Raw genomic sequence first — 21,873 nt, 5'->3', positions numbered from 1 at the left:
TGGAAATCATTGAATGAATTGGAAAGTCGGGCTCAATGTCTTAAACTTTGCTGTTCTGCAAAGAAAATACTCCATTTGCCACTGGCCACTGGATGTTACTGTGGCAAGTGCAGCCCACTGAGCAACCTTTACGTCCGCATGGAGTCCAATTCTGTAGCCACTGCTACTGCTGTCATTGCCAGAGAGAAAAGTGACCTCTCTGTCCTTTCTTTTTATGTTATTCATTCCAATGGGCAGAGCCTAACTGAGATGCCCATAGCTAGCTGCAAGGGAGGCAGGAAAATACTGAACATTCTCAGTACTTCTAGGTGGAGAAAGTCTGTGTGCCCTACCAAGACTCAAAAAAAAAAAAAAAAACTGGAAACTTCTTCAAAGAAAGAAAGATGTTCAACTGCTGGGTAGTTGAAAGACCTGTCAAATGTCCCCTAGAGTTGGGTGTCATCTCTGTCTTCATCAGCATTGCATGCTAGTGACTAAAAGTGTGGCCTCAATAAATATTTTTTGAACGAATTAATGTTTCTAGAGAAAGCACATCATTCTAAACAATCTCAAGTCATAATTGAAAGGATGGAATGTTTCATATGTCTGTCTTTTAAGATACGAGATTTCTGGGCAGAAATTAAATGAACGGTTTTATGGACCATTATTAGGCAAAATTCTCCCTGGATAAAATCTTTCTTCTCACCTCTTCTTGTCAAAGACATTTTGGGTTTTCCAAATGTCTTTGTGACTAGCTACAGTTGACTTGCTTCTCTAATGTCTGTTCATTTCTTAAGCCCATGGTTCGCTTGCTTTCTTCCAGTGAGGCTCCATGCCTAGTTGATAGTCTGCCCTTGACTGTGTTTGTCTCAATGGACTATAATCTCTTTGAGGTCAGGGATTTTGTGTCTGGCTTGCTGTTGAATACAGGACCCAGCACAATCACTAGTGCCTATTATGGATTCAGTATATGTTTGGTTGGACAAATGCACAGTATCGTTATCTATAGGCACCACCCTGCTTACAAGGGATCGAAGACATGGTAAAATACATAGTTATTACAGACATTCATCTGGTGTAGAGAAGACCTAATTTTCCATGATGGAGTTTGTTTTCTGAAACTGTATTTGTTCAGTCCCCTTCTGGAGTCAGATTCACATGCATACCTATTAAATGAATATATTCATATCATCTCAGAGAGCCATAGGATGACAAAGAACATATACTGATAGTCATTTTTGCCTTAAAAAAACAGTGATTATAAGCAACTGTTTTTCATAGTGTTCATCTTATAAACAACACAGGAGCTATGCATTTAAATAGGGAAATTGAGTGAACTCTAAAGTCAGAACCTACCATATTTTGGATCATAATTCACTCCAAAAGCATCTTAAGGACACTTCTACATTCCTGTGTGTTACTTGCAGCCTGCAAATCAAGGACGCCAGGATGTTAGTGATGAGCGGTATAAACTTGGGTTGGATTTGTTTGGATGATTTAGAGGGAGTGGGTGGAAAAGGCAGAACAAGAGCGATTCAGATTAACCATATCATTAAATCTTTTCTTCCAACATTGTCTTCGCCTTGTGTCTGTGACATAATGACTCTTCCCTCTTTACTCCTTTCTTAGCCTGTGGCACTAAGCTCTCCTGTTTTTGACATCTCGTGTTTTTGACATGGTACTCGGGCTAAATGGGAAGCACGTGATGCCTGCCAATGGGGTGCATTCACGCTGACTTCTGCCCCCAACACTCTGTTGACCATCTTCCCCATCTTTTTCTTTGTACCCCAAACCCCCATCCATATGCTGCTGACTTATGGATATGGATATCCACGTCCCATGGCTATGCAGGGCCCTCATGTTACAGTCCTCTGATATTTGGCATCCATGGATGGAGTCCTTGCTCCGCATGCTTACCGCTCTCCAGAGGCGCTGGTCTACGGGAATCGGCTCTTAGCAAGCTGTCAAGTTAGAAAAGGAACTAACGAATCATTAGCTGGAGAGTAAATATCTGATAAGGCCTCATCTACCAGCCTTCACAGTAGTGCTTGCATTTTCTCCTGGGAACAATTATTTGAAAAATGAAAAAAAAAAAAGAAAATTAAAGAATGATGATATTTAAAGTCTAATGTGCAGGATAGTAATGATTTGGGGGAACGAATGGAGCTTCCTGATGTCAAGAAAGCCACATCTAAGCTTCTTTACAGGTTAGGACCATTCGTGAGTTTTTATGATGATCCAGTCAAAAAGAAAAAATGAACTAAAAATGGATAAACATTTCAAAAAACTTACATGACTCAATTTTTTTTTCCTCAGTGACTGGATAACCATGGGCACATTAGCTGTGCATGTAGACACATGCTTTAGTTGTTTTGGGGGCATTTTGAATGTAATTAAACATGAACGCAAAAAGCCAAAAGTCCTTTACTTTATAAGGGACTCTTCTCCCCCCACCCCCATCACGAAAATAAGGACATAATCTTCTAGCAAAAAATGACTATAAAAACCTTATAATTAAAGGACACATGTCCAATTTCCAAACTTTTAAGTTAGTATTCAATTATTGCGGTTTCTTTCCCCCTTCATTCCCTGTTGCAAGGTGTTATTTAAAACCCAACACAAAACATCCACCCCCACAGCTCATATAACTGGCATATAAATAGGGAATGTATGTCAGCTTTCAATTTCTAGATTCACCAAGGAAAAAAAATGATAAACTTTTAATGATTTCAACACTAGGGAGGGAACGTCTTAACCACCATAAAATTGGTGTCTTTGGACAAACGATCTATTTTACATCTCCATATTAATAATATTATTTGCGCTGTTGTTAGACTTTTTCATAAATGGAAGAAAGTGGCTTGCTTAAGCTTATTATTGCATGCAAGTAAACCCTTTTTTAAACATAGAATATATCTGGGTAATGTGCATCCGGGATGAAGCCTAGAAAAGAAAATCACTCGTTAAAAGTGTCACTTGTGACTGCAGCAATAATCAATAGAGCATTAAACGTCACAGTTTATTGCAATGAATGGGGAATAAACATGAAGACCACAGTGCACTCTTGTAAATGGTATGACTTGTAAATGTCAGTGAGGACTTATTTAACACTAAAAGGCTATAAGAATTTGCAAAGGGAATTTTAAAATTCATCCAAGACAGCTGAAGGTTACATGAAGAAAGGGCACCTATATATAGCGTGCACACACACAGGTAACGTAAAATATGAATGGATAAAAAAGAACCAAACTCAGTTCTAATTGGAGTCTTCATTATAGTTGGTATTCTAGAAAGTGCATGTATTGAAGCCTGCAAGTTTGGCATTATGAATATTTTATAGCATACCTTGTTTTATATTCACAGAAAGCAGGTTTTCTTTTCTCAGTATAAGCAGTATACACGTAGAGGTAGAGAGCAAAAAGCAGCCTGATCCATAAATGTGGCTGAGAATGTATCTTTCAGATAGATTGCAGTCTCTTCCTGGGAAATTATCTAAAAGTTTACAATATGCAACGTTTAGCTCCACAAACTTTTCATCCCTTCACCACCTGAGTTAAATTTGGCTTCATTGTTCTAGGTGTTGCTCTACAAACTTGATAATTGATTGAGAAGCTTCTTAGGAATTTTCTAAGCCCCGTGTTTTTGTAATCACAGAGTTGCATGGAGGACAGTCAGAACATTCTGACATGGGTGGAGAATCAACATTACATGATAACAGGAGCCCCTGCGGCTTAAATTGAGGGGAAATGGACAGGGTGGGTTACAAAAACCATATCTGAGAGGCGGCCTGGCCATTTGCAAAGCAAAATTCTCTTTTAAGGGACTAGTTTCAGTCTTTCTGCGTGGATTTACTTCAAGGGGAAAATGTTAGGGAGACTCCATGGAAAAGATAGGTATTGTGCTGTGAACAGGCTGCAGCAATTACAAAGGCAGTGTTACAATGCAAGTTTAAGTTAGCATTATTCAGAAAAAAATGATAAGAGAAAGCCTGGGATAGTTTCCACTTAAACAAAAATTCATTACAGCATCCAAATATTTTTAGAGATCAAAGGAAAAGAAGGAGGAATTCATATACATGTCGCCTGTTCAACCCCTGAGAAGCACCATACCCCCTGTGCTTCCAAATACATCACAAAATTAGCAGTTCAACTTTTTTTTTTTTTTTAATTTTTTTTTCAACGTTTTTTATTTATTTTTGGGACAGAGAGAGACAGAGCATGAACGGGGGAGGGGCAGAGAGAGAGGGAGACACAGAATTGGAAACAGGCTCCAGGCTCCGAGCCATCAGCCCAGAGCCTGACGCAGGGCTCGAACTCACGGACCGCGAGATCGTGACCTGGCTGAAGTCGGACGCTTAACCGACTGCGCCACCCAGGCGCCCCTGCAGTTCAACTTTCTATGTGAATGAATACCAGAATTTAGCATTTTTTGGTTGGTTAGTGAACTGTCATTTCTAACACAAGGACAATTGTCAAAACAGTGCTGTTGCTTTCTGTTTCTAATAATCTCTAAAACAGGGGAGAGGTTTTTTGTTTGTTTTTTTTTTTTTTTTTTTTTTTAAGATTCCGTACTGGAAAATGATACCAATTAGAATAGGAAGTTTATTTCTACAAATACCTAGAATTGAACAATGGCAAGCTAGCAAAATCTATAAAGCAAGGTAGAATAAGAAAAATATTCGATGGTAACAATAATCCATTATTTTCAAATAAGGCTGTGTGGCCGGCATTGTGTTCAGAACTTTATATATGTTCTAGTAGTTTCCCCCTGCTGCCATAACAATGACACAAATGTGGTGGCTGGAAAAACACACACGTATCATGTTACAGTTCTGGAGGTCAGAAGTCTGAAATGGATCGTGGGGCTGTGTTCCTCGTGGAGGCTGTAATGGGGAATCTCTTTCCTCGTCTCCTCTAGGCCCAAGAGTTGCCCCTATTCCTTGACTGATGGCCCTGCATATCATTCTGACCTCTGCATTACAACTTCTCTGAACTTGACCCTCCTGTCTCACCGGTATCCCGTTTGACCCTTGTGATTGTATTGGGCTCACCCAGACAATCCAGGTGAATTTTTGCTTCTCAACATCCTTAATCACATCGGCAAAGTAAGCGCCTTTTTCTACGCAAGGCAACACGCTCACTGGTCCGGGCAGTATAATGTGAAACTCTTTGGGGGACCGGTATTTTGCTTACCACCCATGAATCTTATACAGATGTTGTGTAATTTCTGGCCTACTCTGTGTCTGCTAGTTGGCCTTTATCATCCGTTGCCTTGAAATGTCCCTTTCAATGCTGGGAGAGAGGGGGATGGTCTGTCTCCATTACTGGATCTGTAGGAAACCGAAATGACGCCATTTTACTAAGGTCTTTAAGCTCCAACCACAGACCTCTCCTCAACATACTTAACCTACAGCAAAATTGGTTTCAATATAAAAGGACTCGATTTTAATTACCTTTTCTGCTCAATTTCAACATGGTTGTTTCTTGCAAAGGTGCAAATGAGGTGTGAAATAAGGGGATTTTAGGCAACCTTTCCGGGAGAGGCAGTTGGAGTATTGGTTCATATGCAAGACAATAAAACTATGATTCCTTAGGGAGAATATGCTCCTACTGAATAAACAATGGGATGACAATGATTGAACTGCTTCCTGACAGAAAGGTCATCTGGTGGATTATGCAGAGAATCATGACAAGATGGTCTTTCTCCTCCTGCCGACTATCTTCCATTGGTAGGACTGAGCTTTAACTTTGAGAGAGACGTAGTGTTTACCCTTCTTCTGAGGGAAAGAAACAAAGCAGAAAATTACTTGGGATCTTTTTTGGGGTCTCATTTCCTATCATCCTGTGTACGCTGACATTTCACAGTAATGAAATGCTAAGGACTCCTGTCTGTGCCTTCAGGGTAACTAAACCAACGATATAATGAAGTTATCTGCTTACGGTGGGTTTTCTGAAAGAAAGAAATCAGTACATAAACCTGTACACACTCCCCCAATTTCATGTTCTAGTGAAAATCATTTAAAATGAGATCTAGTTGTAGTAAAGGAAAATAGTTCTCGTGTTTCCATTTTGTATTAAAACAACGGATTTTGAATGCTATATTTTTGATGTGACTTGCAAAGATATCTTTATAAATTTAAACAATTATTCCTGGAGACTTACTCCGGTTAATTAACACAGCTTCTCTCCTTCTATAAAGGCCACACCTTTACGTGTGCTCTGGGTAAAAGCCCCTCTCACATCCTCAAGGATCACACCCCTTGCTTTATCATGTCTGGACCAGGCATCCTTAAATCTCTCGCTCTGCGAAATAATTTCCTTCAGCAGAGAAATACCCTGTGGTAGCGTTGATATTAAAAACCAAAACTAAACTGAAAGCAAACAAATCTTCCCTTAATGCCTATCTTCCTGATGCAAATTCTCTTCACTCTTTTATAGCCAAACACTGTCCAAAGCCAGTCTGCACCTGCCGTCTCTATGCCTTTGTCCCATCCGGTCTTTCTTTGTTACTAGTAGTACGTGTGTGAAGCAATAAGAAAAAGATAGAGAGTAACATAATGGCCATTCAGGTACTTCCCACCTGATTTTGTAAAGTCTTAGCATTTTGAAAAATTTGCTTCCTAACTTCTTTATAATTACTTACTTTTTTATTCAAGTACCATTGGCATACAATGTTATGTTAGTTTTAGGTATATGACATCACGCTCTGACAGCTCTATACCTTAAGCCATGCTCTCCACAAGGATAGCTATCGTCTTGCCTTATAACTTTTTATTTTTACTTTTAATGTTTATTTATTTATTTTTAGAGAGACAGAGACAGAGACGGAGAGAGAGCTTGTGAGTAGGGGCAAAGGGAGAGGGAGACTCCCAAGCAGGCTTCCCATTGTCAGCACAGATCCCAGTGTAGGGCTGGATTCCACGAACCATGAGATCATGACCTGAGCCAAAATCAAGAGTCAGACGTTTAACGGATTGAGCCCCGCCCCCCCCCCCCCCGGCCTGGTGCCCCTACAACTTGTAAAAAGTAAAATAATTCAATGGAGATGAACCCTCTTTATACCTCCCAAATCCCATTCCACCCCCCTTACAAACATATCAATGCTGTTCTGAACTTGCGTCTATCACTGACTATCTTCTTTCTAGCTAACTTTCTCTTTTCAATCCTCTTTGACTTCTCCATACCAATGCTTCACTGGCCTGTCAAATCTGACATATCACAAACTGGGCCCCTGGCCATTATAACTCGCTTCTCTTTCTCTGTCATTTGTAAGTCAAGGTTATCACCATCTACCTAGGTGTTTACGCCGGAGACACACAGGTCCGCTTAACTCCACGTTTCTGCTTCTCTCTTCACTTAATCTTCCAGTTGTACTGGATTCTACCCTCAAAGCCTACAGGCGGTTCCTGGTCTGTTTGTCCTTCTGTTGTTCTCTTCTCCATTGAACGTGGCTGGTTCCTGCGGTCTGAATTTCCCAGGCTCCAGGGTAAGCTGGATTCCAGCTGGACTTTGTCAGTGGGAAGCATTTTGGGGTGAGTGACAGTGTCAGATGATGCCTCTTGCCTTGGGCTCCACCCTTCAAAATTGCCTCATCCCCATCCTGGCTTCAGCTCCTTCTGAACTGTTCCACTGTGGTTCCTGCTTCCACCCGGTGATGCAGCCTTGGATTCTGCTGATATCACCTCCTCCCGCTGACCCTCCGGCTTTAGGATGCTAGTGGCTTCTTGATATTGTTCAACCATGGAGTATCTCACTGTCATCTCCTGTTTCACTCCTCACCGATTCCATTATAGGGATAACCAATTCCTTGCATTAAATTCCCTCATGTTAAGATACTTTGAGTGGATTCTGCTTTTCTCACCAGACCTTGAATGACACAATATGTTCCCCCCTGGATTATTGCCATGGAGTCTTCCAACTTGTATCTCTGCTTTCATTCTGAACTCCCCGGTCCATTCTTTTCACAGTGAAATAGACCATATCACTGGCCCATGTAAACCTTAAGTTGGTCTTTCACTGCACTTGGAAACATGAACTGCTTAACAAGAGTTGAATGTCCAGCCTTCACCATTGCAGTCTCAGCGTGTACCTCACGTTCTCCCCGCCTCACCTTGCCCCTCAACCCATACTCTATAGCCCGGATGGTCCTTTCTCTTCTACTGGAAATGACAAGGCTTTTTTTTGACATCAGAGCCTTGGTACATGCTCTTCCTTCTGCATGAAATGTTGTCCCCCTCTCTGACTCCTGGATGAGGGTGTTTCATCTTTCAGACTTTGGCATAAATCCCCTTCTCAGGGACCTTGCCTAACCACACATACCAAAGCACACTCTGTTGTTACTGGCTTTTAGAGAAACTGCATCTTTTTTCCTTCCTTGGATGTGATCACAATTGTATTTAGTTGCTCACTTATGAGTTCGTTGGTTGAGTATCTTTCTCCACTTTCTTCCATGAAGAAGCTCTGTGAATGTGGACTCGTGATGCCTCTGGTCTGCCCCCACCATCAGTTCCTCGGGGCCCCAAACAGTCTGACAGAAACTAGACGCTCCACAAGTATTTGTGAATGTGCATTAAGTGCATTAAGAGAGCGATTCTTAAAGTTTATTTTTCAAACAAGTTGATAAGTAATTAGTTTGGATTTGAAATTCAACATGTTGGGGAATGGCTCATAGTTTTCCCCATACTGGTTGGTATTTTTCTCACAGACCTGAGACAGGGTTTGATTTGTCTCCACGTTGCCTAAGCTGTGTGCTCTGTTTTCGCCTGGGTGTTTCTCCTGAACTCTTGTGTCCGACACCTAGAGAAAGCAAAACAAAGCCAGACAAAATCTGGAGCTGATTCTCTTTGAATAGCAAGGGATTTTCTGGATTGAAAAGAAAAGGGCTCCTTTCAATAAATTGCCAGGAGACTGTATTTTCCTTACGCATGTTCACAAATCCTTTTCTTTTCATCAGCGTCTCCTAAAAATAGTTGCTGACTTTGGCTAACAGAGAGCACCGCAGAGCGGAGCCCACTGATGCAGAGCAGAGGGGGATATGGGAGGGAGGGACGGGGGTGCAGGTCTAGCTTGGGTGCCGAAACCGTCAGGGGGGACTGTACTTTAAATGAAAGGTGCTGTGATTCAGTCAAGATATTCCACTTAAAATTAGACACATGAAATGACCCTTTAGGATCCAGGCATCCTTTTGTTTCTTGCAGATACCCTTCCTCAAGCACAGCAGACCAAATACACTGTAGTCTATAATTATCTACCTTCCTTTCTGTTCGAACGAGACCCTGTTGCCTAGGAACTGGAGTCATAGGTGTGCCATAAATACATCTTCAAATCATCTTTCTCTTGCTGGATCCATTTCCCCCCCACACACGGCTTCTATTGTTATTGTGGCTCATTAGAATACATGCCGTATCCTGCATTTGTTTGTTTCGAAGATGTACAAACTGTGTATGGCCAATTAGGTACGAATAAAATATTCTAGTTTCCATTTGTCTTTCAATTTACTATTTGACATCACTTGGCTTCTGTGGTAAGCAACTATTTCTGTATTAAGAAAAAAATTACACAGTTAAAAGGTGATTTATTTAGCATGCTATCAGCAGGAACTCTTATAACTGACTGTTTCTCCCACACACACGGTGCAGTGAAGACTGATGTTGATAATGATGATATTGAACAAATAATGACCTCGAATCATTACAAAATTAGCCAGTGAATCTAATCCCATGATTTTATGCACCAGAGAATGGAGCCTCTGAGAGATTATCTGCCCCTAAACCCATGGCGAGTGGCAGGTCTGGGACTGGCGTTCTGGTAATTCTTGCCAGGGTATTCACTATCACATTCCTTGCCTGAAATTTCCTTTCTTCCGCAAATGTTTTCTATTCTCACTTGTTCTCAGTTGTCAATCTCTCAGTTACAGCCAAGAGCTGACTGTGGGTTTTGAATGTCAGAAGCACTTCTATATCCAGGTTTTTTATCTTGATAGTCGCCACAATGGCTCATTTAATAAACGCTGATGACGAATCCCTTCCAAGACTTCTCTATAATTAGAATCATCTATATTGAATATTATTTTTCTTTTATTAAATCACTCACCATAGTGACCTGAAAACAGAATATAAGAAAGCATATGCAAATTGGATAGGTAATAATCACGCAAACAGTCAAGCGTTCACCGTGTAATGTAAGAAATAGCACACGGGCCATTTAATTGAAGCTACCTTTGGGTTCCTTCTCCCTCTTAGTGTCAAGCATCTTTGTCACTCTTGAGTCTCCAAAGATCTCTGTAGGGTACATGGCCCCTGTCCAGTACAACTAAACAGGAGACATTTCCTTGACTATACTGAATTCATACGTGAATTTATTCATTGAAACTATCATTAATTCAACCCCTAATGAATACCAATGCTCTACCAGGTGCAATGTCAGGAGATAAAGAGTGATATTATCTTACGTTAAATAACATAATCTTATGTATTCTAGAATTTGTATATTTTTCTCAATATATTTTAACTATTACCAAGGCCATAATGTCCAACAGGACATATACATTTCTTTGGCCTTTAAATAGTAATAATATCCACGCATTACTGAAAATTCACTTGATTGGAGGGACAATGATCGCAGTCTCATCATTCAATCTCTCAATCGCACAACAACCTTATGAGGTGACGTATTATTTGAGTACATGACTTGAATATGTGCCTTACCGAGCAATTCAAAATCTCAGTGACTTACCAAAAGTAGTTTTATTTCTTGCTCTTTTTACAATGCTTATTCTTCAAATGGTGATTGCAGATTCTAGTGATTCTGGGCTTCTTCAAACTAGTATCTCCACCATCCCTACCCCAAGCTTCCACTTCCGGTCCTGGGTCATCTGCATGTAAGATGGCCAGCCCGTGAAGAAATGTGGAAGGTCTCCTGGAACATTTCCGGTGCCAGGACTAGAAATGATGGCATATATCTTTTCTGCTCCCATGCCATTGGCCAGAATTCATTAGCAGCATCAATTTGACTCAAGGGGAGCTGGGACGTCTACGTGTGTGGCCACAGAAGATGAAATTCTCTGGAAAAACCATAGTATGTTCTTTGTCATAATTAGGTGCTATTATTATTGTCACTCCCAGTTTGTAGTTGAAAAAGGCAAAGATTAGAAGGGTAAAATGATTTACTCCTGGTAGAAAATTGTTGAGGTGAGCATTTAACTCAGAGGCTGTTCCACCCTTACTCCCTGTAACAGTACCACCTGCTACCTAGACTTTGGACGAGTCAGTGTTAATTGCAGACTGTGCTTGTATCACAGTCCAGCCAATTGGGGAAGACGCGAATGGATTTCTTTCAGAGACTGAATGATTGCTCGTGTATTTTTCTAAAAATAAAGCAGCATACCTATCTCTTGCTTTTTTTTTATATTCTTGTCATTGACTTCCAAGCAAATTACTTTGACTGTTCATAAATCAAATGGAAACTAATTATTTGTTTTAACTACATCAGTTATAATTAATTATTGAGCAATTTGAGCTTTTTTTCTGATTTTGTTTTGTGAATTTAGAGTCAGAGTTAAATATAACTTCCCTTAGCGATGGTTAAATTAAAAGGAAATTATCACTGTCTTGTCTCCACGGATAATTGGGTCATCTACATGAGGTGCTTCCAATTTTGAATTAATTAGTTTAATGTGTTTTTAGCAAACTATGTTGATGTTTTGCAACAACTTAGTACTAACTAAAATGGTAGATCAAAATTTTATTTCATTTTGATGACAGCACTATACATTTATTTTCAGTTTTCGGCAAATCATTTGATTTCTTACACTAAGTTGAATATATTTTTAAAAATAATCAGTTATCGGTAAATGTTATGTAAGACAATCCTTCTTTATCTGGGACCTATCTAAAATATCATAACTATATAAATGTTATAGTAGAATTTTAGCACCAAGGAAGGACAGTCTGAAACTGAAGTCAATTCTTAAGGTAAAGTTCACACAAGTGCTATACATCTGTCCCCTCTTTTAGCAATACCGCCCAAGGCATCACTTTGATAAATCCGAATTCATAACGTGACTTTTGAAGTAATGATCTAGAAACATTATTCACTGTTAGTTGAGTCATAGAGCTGTTCTGAAGTTTTTTTGTTCGGTTTGTTTTTCGGAGGGGAGCGTGGCGAAGAGAGCCAATTTGTTCCTAACTTGGTGGAGTCTGCAAAATTGCTAAATGTCTTCTAGGCTCCTTGTCCGGCAAGTGCGGGATAACTATATTGACTTCTGTATCTCAGGGAACTCTAGAGAGGATAAAACTAGTTAACTAGAGCAAAAATACTCCGAAAATCAATATGAATGCTACAGAGCATTGTTAAAAAGTCAATCCGATTTTGCGCTGGATATCCCTCAGCCAAAATACCGGGATGGTTTTATAGGTTGAGTTGCGATCCCTAAAATCGTATGTTGAAGTCCTAACCCTGTACCTGTGAATGTGACCTTACAGAAAAAGGGTCTTTGCAGATATAAGCAAATGGACGTAGGGTGGGCCCCACCCAATATGACTGATATCTTCTAAAAAGAGGGAAGATTGATGCAAAGACAGACACACACACACAGAGCACCATGTGACAATGGAGGCGGAGATCGAATGATGTAGCTGCAAGCCAAGGTGGCCCAACCAGAAGTTAAGAAGAGGCAAAGAAGGGTTCTTCCCTGGGTCTCAGAGGGTACATGACCTGCTGACACCTTGGTTTTGGATTTCTGGTCTTCAGAACTGTGACAGGGCAAATGCCTATTGTTCTAATTCATTTACTTTGTGGTACTTAGTGACGGTAGCCCGAGGAAACGAATACAGATGACTGTGTGTCAAATATAGAAAAGAGAAAAGTCTCCTTGGTTGCTCCTTGGTTGTTCCTCTTAGGGTTGAGAGGAGAGAGACCCCCCCTCCCGTGGAGCTAATGGCCATCGCTGAAAGCACAAGCTGGGGCCTGGCCAGTGCGGGTTTAGGCCGTTGGAATGTTTCTGAGGATGTCGTGCAATCAATAGCTGATTTAAAAGTCTTAAAAATACAACGGATTAAAAATCTAAATGTCTATTCCCCCCATGTTATTATGATCATGGTGGTGGAGAGTGTAGAATTAGATGCCCCGTGGTCCTCTCGATGCCCAGGAAGCTGGGTCATTCTTCTCTCTCAGACCCGAGACTGGGGAGCATAGGAGAGGTCTTGAAAGCCCTGGGTTTGGCGCCCAGATGCTCACCATCAAACCCAGTACCGTCAGGAAACTGCAATAATGTTTTCCAGCACTAGATGGCACCATGGCCGAGCCTGCCACACCTCAGTCTCCCAGAGAAGGCTGCCCGTCCCTTTGCTGAGTTGAAAGAACACCCCTTCATCTGTGTGCATCTCTTGCTGTCAGCAGTCCGCGCCACTCACATCAAGCAGAAGTGACGCCCATTTGTGGTCTGCGGCAATGTTCAGCCCTCCGTAGGGCTCATAATCCTGAGAATTCACAATCCCGTTGAAGTAGAAGAGGAAGGCAATACCTGGACGATATGTTGATGCGGTAGAAACACTGGTGTTTTGAGTCACTTCATGGTGTCCCATCATCCTCTCCCAGCTAAGACAGTGGTGATCCTCCCTCTTCCACTCCTCGCCATTTATTCACTAGAACGTTTTCCCCAAAGTCCCTAAAAAAGGGCGCTGGTTGCCCTTCTGAGGATGGTTTTGACATTTGATTTAGATTTCATCGGGAGGTCCCCAATGTGATTTGCTCCAGCTCACAAAACGTGGACTCGGCGACACCCTTCCTGCCCTGCTTACTGGGAACATGTGCACTATACGTTGGAGTTGACATGAGCCTTCTTGTGACTTAATGCTGGCCCATATTATCAAAGCCATCCTGGGAGCCCTTCATGGAAGAAGCCAAGCTCTTACTTAAACTAATCATTAAAAAAAAAAAAAAAAAAAGAAGTTAGAGCGGGAGAGAGCCAAAGCATAAGAGACTCTTAAAAACTGAGAACAAACTGAGGGTTGAGGGGGGGTGGGAGGATGGGGAGGGTGGGTGATGGGTATTGAGGAGGGTACCTGTTGGGATGAGCACTAGGTGTTGTATGGAAAACAATTTGATAATAAATTTCAAAAAAAAATAAACTAATCATTTACTCTTATAAGCAGGGAATAGGTCAGCTATTACCTGTGCTTTAAGTGCACTCTAAATATATTAGCATTTGTTTTCATATCATCAACATAACTCAGGTGAAATCAGTCCTCTTTAAAGACCTTCAGTTTAGAAGAGGTTTTATCATTTGAGTTAAATGTAATATCTAACCTTTGGGAGGCAGACTTCAAACGAATTAAATAATGAAAATCAGTTTGGATTAATATAATCGTGAACATTTAGGTTTAAGGAAGCATAGGATTTAGATTCCCTGTGAGTCGAATGCAACAGAAAATCCAGGTTTGTTATTTCATTTATAACTGCTACATTTAACAAATCTATCCATTTCAAAATGTAAGTTTTCGTAAATCTGTCACTTGGAACGTTAAGTAGCCTGAGGTTGTTTGTAATTTTGGCATTAAACCTTTTTTTTAATACTGCTCATGTTTAAGAAATTATACTCTCCTATAGTTTATGGGATTTTACTTAAAATTGATATTTTTTAAGACACAGTATTCTCTTTTATTTCAGCTTTAGACTCCTTCCCCAAACAGTAAAAATGCCTGCATAAAAGTAAAATATTACTAACATATTTAGTGGTAGCTGAGTCTGAGTTAAAGGTGCCACCTTGTGGTTACAGGAGGAAGTTCATTTTTTAAACGTCATTTAACAATAATATGAAATTTGCTTTCCCCTTTTGTCCTATATTAGAACTGATGGCTGCTGGTGGTGAAATGAATCCTTAATGTATGTATAGACCCCCAAGGATGCCATGATGTGATGTCGCAGGAGCCATATTTTGAGGCGTACGGGAGACTCAGCACACGATACTGGGTGCCGCCCTGCAAAATACGACCAAAATGAATGTCAGCTTAACCTATCTTCAGAGACCTTTCCTACATCATTCTACATAGCAAATTATGCTATACAACTAATAATGCCAGTCCATACTGTCCAGAAATGAATGAAATGGAGGGGTGTATGGATGTTTGTGTGTGTACAGATGAGGCTGGGGGCGGGGATGGGAGGGAACGAGAATTTATAGCCCTTGAAGGTAAAAATAATTTAGCTAGAAAGGAATGACCCAGGGCTTCTTGACCCACCTACAGACCCCCTTCTCTTAGACAAGACAGGAAGAGAATGGGTCCCCTCAATACCCAGTGAAAGCTCAGCTCGTATTGACCATCAAACCTCACCAACTTCCTCAAGCACTTGGGGCATCTCGGCCTACCAGAGTTCTTTCAGCAGGGTCATCCCTGCAGACACCTTCTTTCTGAAGAAAGGCCACTTCCCCATGCCTCATCCATCTTCCAGAAGCTTCCTTCTCAACTTTGCCACAAAAATACCAGAGGTCCATTTATTTGGGCATGTTACATTTCAGCTGATATTTATTGCCTTTAAAATTGTGTTTTGGGCGCCTGGGTTGCTCAGTTGGTTAAGTGTCTAACTCTCCGTCTTAGGTCAGCTTTTGATCTCAGGGTCGTGAGTTCAAGCCCCTCCACCCAGCGTAGAGTCTACCAAAATAAAATAAAATAAAATAATCTGTTTTCATTGCCTATTGTGTTTTCTTTCTACCTTTAATAACATAGCTTCTGACAACAAAGTGAGTCACAATAGGTCCCCTTAATTTATGGAGGGAGTTCTGTGATTTGTTCCTATTCATGTAACTTACGGTATTTCCTTTATAGTGGAAGACTGAGAAGGAAGACCTCAGCCCCCCAGGCTCTCCCCCACCCCTTCTTTGCCTGGAAGGTTGGGGACTGTGTATGCCTGATTCCCTTGCATGGGGAAGGACATTTCAACAACCCAGCTTAACTTCCTCAACACGGGAAAAGAAAGAAAAACTTTTACTGAGTTCATTCACCTGTAACATTTGTAAAGGGGCATTTGACATGCTATCATGTATATCAGATTAAGAAAATTATAAGTAGAGAAAGGAGGGGGAGGAACCTGGGTGGCTCAATGGGTCGAGCCTCGCAGTGAGCCCTGTGCTGGGCCTGGAGCCTGCTTCAGATTCTCTCTCTTTCTCCCTCAGCCCTTCTCCTCTGCCTCACGCACTCGATCTCTCTCTAAAATAACATTTAAAGGAAGAAAATTATGACAGCTGGCAGGCTGGTTGGGAGATTGCAGATGAAAATTGGTGATAAAAATATACCATTTTTGGAGCTTTCACTGTGTGCCTGGTGGTGTGTTAAGAGCGTTCCAAGTATGAGCCCTTCCGATAATTACAACCGTATAAGGACGGGACCACTGTTGTCCCCATTTAGCAGGTAAGGAAACTGAGGTCCAAGATGGGGGTAAAAATCGCCTGACGTCGCACCGCTGGAGCGTGGCGGAATCAGTGTCTTTCTGCCACCAGCATACGCGTCCCTCATCCGGATTTTGTAGTAACCGCAGAAAATCAATATTGCTTCCAACTGCTTTAATTCGGCAACGATTTGTGAGCCCCGACTAGGTGTCCGGCCCCGTGACGATCGCTGACAGGACAGGGACGGACGACCGCGTCCCCGCCGTCAAGCCTCCAATGAGTTTTCTTTCAACCTTCGGACACAGCTGTGAGAAACTTCCAGCCACTCGGCGTTCACCCACCGAGCACTCCCAGCAAACAGCGTCTAGACAGCACACACCTTCGAGCGGTGCCTTGCCAGCAGTGAGGTCACACAACGCAGCCAGTCACCAGCACAGAGGCTGAGTCGGCGGCGTCTCGGTCCTGCTAATTGGGACAGGTGCAGAGGGTGATGACAGAAGGCCACCCACGGAGCTCTGGCAGCGCGAGCAGCGGGCGGTCCCCGAAGCCTGCGCGGCAGCATAGGCGGGGATGTCTGGCAAACCTGCTCAGGTAGGCAAGGGACCGTCCTGGCGCTTGCCAAGAAGAAGTGGCCATTCTTAGCATGGGGATTCCCTAGTCTCTAAAGGCAAGGGTAGAGTCTCCGAAACGAGACTGGAAATAGATGCAAATAAACAGCCACAAACTTGCCAAGAGGAAAAGATCATTCACACACACACACACACACACACACACGCATACACACACAGAGACACACACACAGACACAGACACACACACACACACACACACGCATACACACACACAGACACACACATAGACACACACACAGACACACACACAGACACACACACATACACAGACACACACATACACACACACACCTACACACACAGACACACAGACACATACACACACACACAGACACAGACACACACACAGACACACACAGACACACACAGACACAGACACATACACACACAGACACAGACACATACATACACATAGACACACATATACACAGACACACATACACACACACAGGCACACACACACACAGACACAGACACACACAGACACACAGACACAGACACACACACATACACAGACACACAGACACACACACATACACAGACACACACACACAGACACACACACATACACATACACACACAGACACACACACAGACACACACACACAGACACACACAGACACAGACACATACACACACGTAGACACACACACAGACACACAGACACAGACACACACACAGACACACACACAGACACACACATACACACACATAGACACACACACAGACACACAGACACAGACACACACATAGACACACACATACACACACATAGACACACACACAGACACACAGACACATACACACACAGACACACACACATACACAGACACACGCATACACACACACCTACACACACACATACACACAGACACAGACACACACAGACACAGACACACACACAGACACACACACACATAGACACACACACACACAGACACACACACACAGACACATACACACACATAGACACACATATACACAGACACACATACACACACATACACACACACAGGCACACACACACAGACACAGACACACACAGACACACATACACAGACACACACACATACACAGACACACAGACACAGACACACACATACACAGACACATACATAGACACACACATACACATACATACATACACACATACACAGACACATACACAGACACACAGACACACATACACAGACACACACACACACAGACACATACACAGACACACACACACATTCCGTAACATGGTAGAAGCTATAGCTTTTTCTGGGGAGTAGAGGGAGATACTGTTTTGGGGGAGACTCTTCTGAGAGCGGCATTTCACATGGATAGACTCGAATTGAGGATAAAAATATAAGACACCTCATCTCGTTTACCACTTAAAAGTTGGCTAGAAGAAACTATGAGAATGTTACAGGGAGAGTAGCAGATCAGCAGCAGGGTTCACCTAACATTGTATGCCTTGGCAGGAATGTTCTCGAACGCCAAAGAGGAATGAGAGAAAGTCACTTGACTCCAGGACTTTGCCGTATATTGGAACAGGCAAATAATTGAGAAATGCTCAAAGTTTTAGTGAAAAAATATCCATCTTTATGTGAACTGGGAGATGTTAATTTTGTTTTGAAATATATAATAAGTGATATTGAATTTTAATCCTATAATTGCAGGAAGTGTGTATTTCTTGTGTGATCTGTTATGATTTGAGTAGGACTTTTAAAAATAATAGACGTGGGGCTCCTGGGTGGCTCTGTCAGTTGAGCGTCCAACTTTGGCTCAGGTTGTGATCTCCCAGTCCGTGGATTTGGGCCCTGTGTTGGGCTCTGTGCCGACCGCTCAGAGCCTGGAGCCTGCTTCAGATTCTGTCTCCCTCTTTCTCTACCCCGCCCCCTGCTCGCACTCTGTCTCTCTCTCTCTCTCAAAAATAAATAGACATTTTTAAAAAATTAAAAAAAATAATAGACATGGGGTGCCTGGGTGACTCTGTAGATTGAGCATCCAACTTTGGCTCAGATCATGATCTCATGGTTTGTGAGTTTGAGCCCTGCGTTGGGCTCTCTGCTGTCAGCACAGACTCTGCATCAGATCCTCTGTCCATCTCTCTCTGCCCCTTCCCAGCTTATACTCCCTCTCTCAAAAATAAATAAAACATTTAAAAAATAATAGACATAGAAACACAAAACTTAATTGAGATGTAAGTCAAAAATAGTGCGTATTTTATACTATGCAATTTTTTTTAATGTTTACTCATTTCCTGAGAGAGAGAGAGCTGAGCAGGGCAGGGGCAGAGACAGAGGGAGACCCAGAATCTGAAGCAGGCTCCAGGATCTGAGATGCCAACACAGGGCTTGAACCCACGGACTGGGAGATCATGACCTGAGCTGAAGTCAGATGCTTAACCGCTGAGCCATCCGGGCACCCACAGTATTATGCAATTTTTTAAGTTAGAAGCCAATAACAGTTGCTTATTTAACCTATGTATTTGTAATTAAACCATAAATTGAGCACCCAATACCTATTCATTTTCTTCCAGGTAAAAAGTCATCAGTAAATCAGAGACACTTGGAGCTTTTTAATAAATTACTTTCCTTTATTCCAACAGCTTGTCCCTTTGCAATGTACCTGTGATAAAAAATACCTGACAACTATTCTGTCTTACTTGGATATTGCAAGAATAAAATTAAGATAATATTGATGAAGTCTCTTAAGATCCTTGTTATAGAGATTTTATATAAATGTTTTACTGTAATTAGAAAAAGCTAAAGCAATCTACCCCACAAGGTTTATTTTTTTTTTACTTGTGGAAACTTGAAAGCTGTTTTGTTTCTATTATAATTGTAATACTTACATTAAACACTAAAGTCAGAGACAAATTAAACTTATTTGCTAATGTTTGGATGTGTGTGTGTATGTGTATGTGTGTGTGTGTGTGTGTGTGTGTGTGTGTGTATAAGATGAATAATGCTATTGTATGCAGCAAAAGGGATTTGCAGATGTGATTAAGTTAGAGATCTTGAGGGGCCCTTGGGTGGCTCCGTCAGTAAAGTGTCAGACTCTTGATTTGGGCTCAGGTCATGATCTTGGGGTCATGAGTTGGAGCCCCGCGTTCGGCTCTGTGCTGAGCATAGAGCCTGCTTGGGATTCTCTCTCTGTCTCTCTGTACAACCCCCCCCCCCCCCACTCATGCTATCTCTCTCTCTCAAAATAAATAAATAAACATTTTTAAAAATTTTAAAAATGTTAGAGATTTTGAGATGAAGAAATTAGGCTGGATTATCTGGGTAGGCCCAATATAACCACAAGGGGCCTTGTATTAGGATATGTATATACAATATAGAATTAGCTTATGTGATAATGGCGACCTGAGAAGTCTGGATCCCAGAGAATCAATGGCATAGCTGAGTTCAAAGCCCTGAGAACTGGGAGAGCTATGATGTAAGGCCCAGTTCCAGTCCAAGTCCAAAGTCAGGAGAAAACTACTGTCCTAGTTTGAAAAGAAGTAAAGATAATTCTTCCTCAGATTTTATTCTATTTAGACCTTCGACTGATTGAATGAGGCCCGCTCACTCTGGGGAGGGCAGCCTGCTTCCCAGTCTACTGATTCCAATGTTAATCTCATCCAGGAACACCCTCATTGACACACCCAGAAATCATGTTTAACCAAATATCTGGGCTCCCTGTGACTCAGGCAAGCTGACAGATAGCTGTCACAGTCCTTACAAAAGGGAGGCAGGAGGATTAGTCAGAAGCTGATGTAACTTCGGAAGCAAGAGATTGAGTGATGTAAGGAAGGCCATGCGAGCCAGCATAGAACCCGAAAAAGACAGGGAAAAGGATTCTTCCCTAGAACCTCCAGGAGGAACCAGGCCTGCTGGCACCTCGTGAGATTGGTCTTTGACTTCCGACCTCCAGAAGTGAGCTATGAAATTTGTTGCTGCTTTAAGGCAGCAAATACTGGTACTTTGCTACAGAAGCCACAGAAAACCAATATTGTGTTTATATTGTGTTTATGTATATGTATGTGTTTATATGTGTGTGTATGTCATATAATTATATATTAATTATGCATATAATTCTATGTATGGTATATATCATATAATAATAATTATATATAAACATAATTTTATAATTTTATTTAATTAACTGTATAATATAGAATTATATATTGATTATATACGTAAATATAACATTCTATATATGTATGTATACATAGACATATATGTGTATATATAGACAGACATATTGTATGTGCGTACACACACACACATATATTTATATATATAATTCTTGTTTTTTAAGACACTTTTACCCAATATGATGTTTTCTATAAAAAAAAATAAAGATCAGCTCTCCTCAGGGCATGATTAGTTTTTGAAACTTCTACCATTAATATTCTTTTTTTTTAACATTTTTAAAATATTTATTTATTTTTGAGAGAGAGAGAGAGAGAGAGAGAGAGAGAGAGAGAGACTGAGAGAGTGAGCGGGGAGGGCAGAGAGAGAGGGAGGCACAGAATCTGAAGCAGGCTCCACGCTCCAGGCATTCAGCCCAGAGCCGGATGCCGGGCTCCATCTCGCGAACCGTGAGATCATGACCTGAGCGGAAGTCAGACACTTAACTGACTGAGACTGAGCCACCCAGGTGTCTCTACCATTAATATTCTTTACAGAACATCCAGAAATGCTCTTCACAGGGAGAAGGGAGGCTTATTTATTTGGGATAATGTGTCATCGGTGTAAAAGAACCCAGACACAAATAATTACTCCCTCCGCAAGGGTAGAGAAGACTGCTTCTCTTCAACATAGAGTGACGTTGGCCCTGGTTTCTCTCGGTCAGTGAGGAAGACAAGGACAGGCAACTCTTGCCGCAAATTATGGGTTGAAAAG

Source organism: Felis catus, chromosome C2 (assembly GCF_018350175.1).
Source record: "Felis catus isolate Fca126 chromosome C2, F.catus_Fca126_mat1.0, whole genome shotgun sequence".
NCBI lineage: Eukaryota > Metazoa > Chordata > Mammalia > Carnivora > Felidae > Felis > Felis catus.
Note: the sequence above shows the minus strand (reverse complement) of the source record.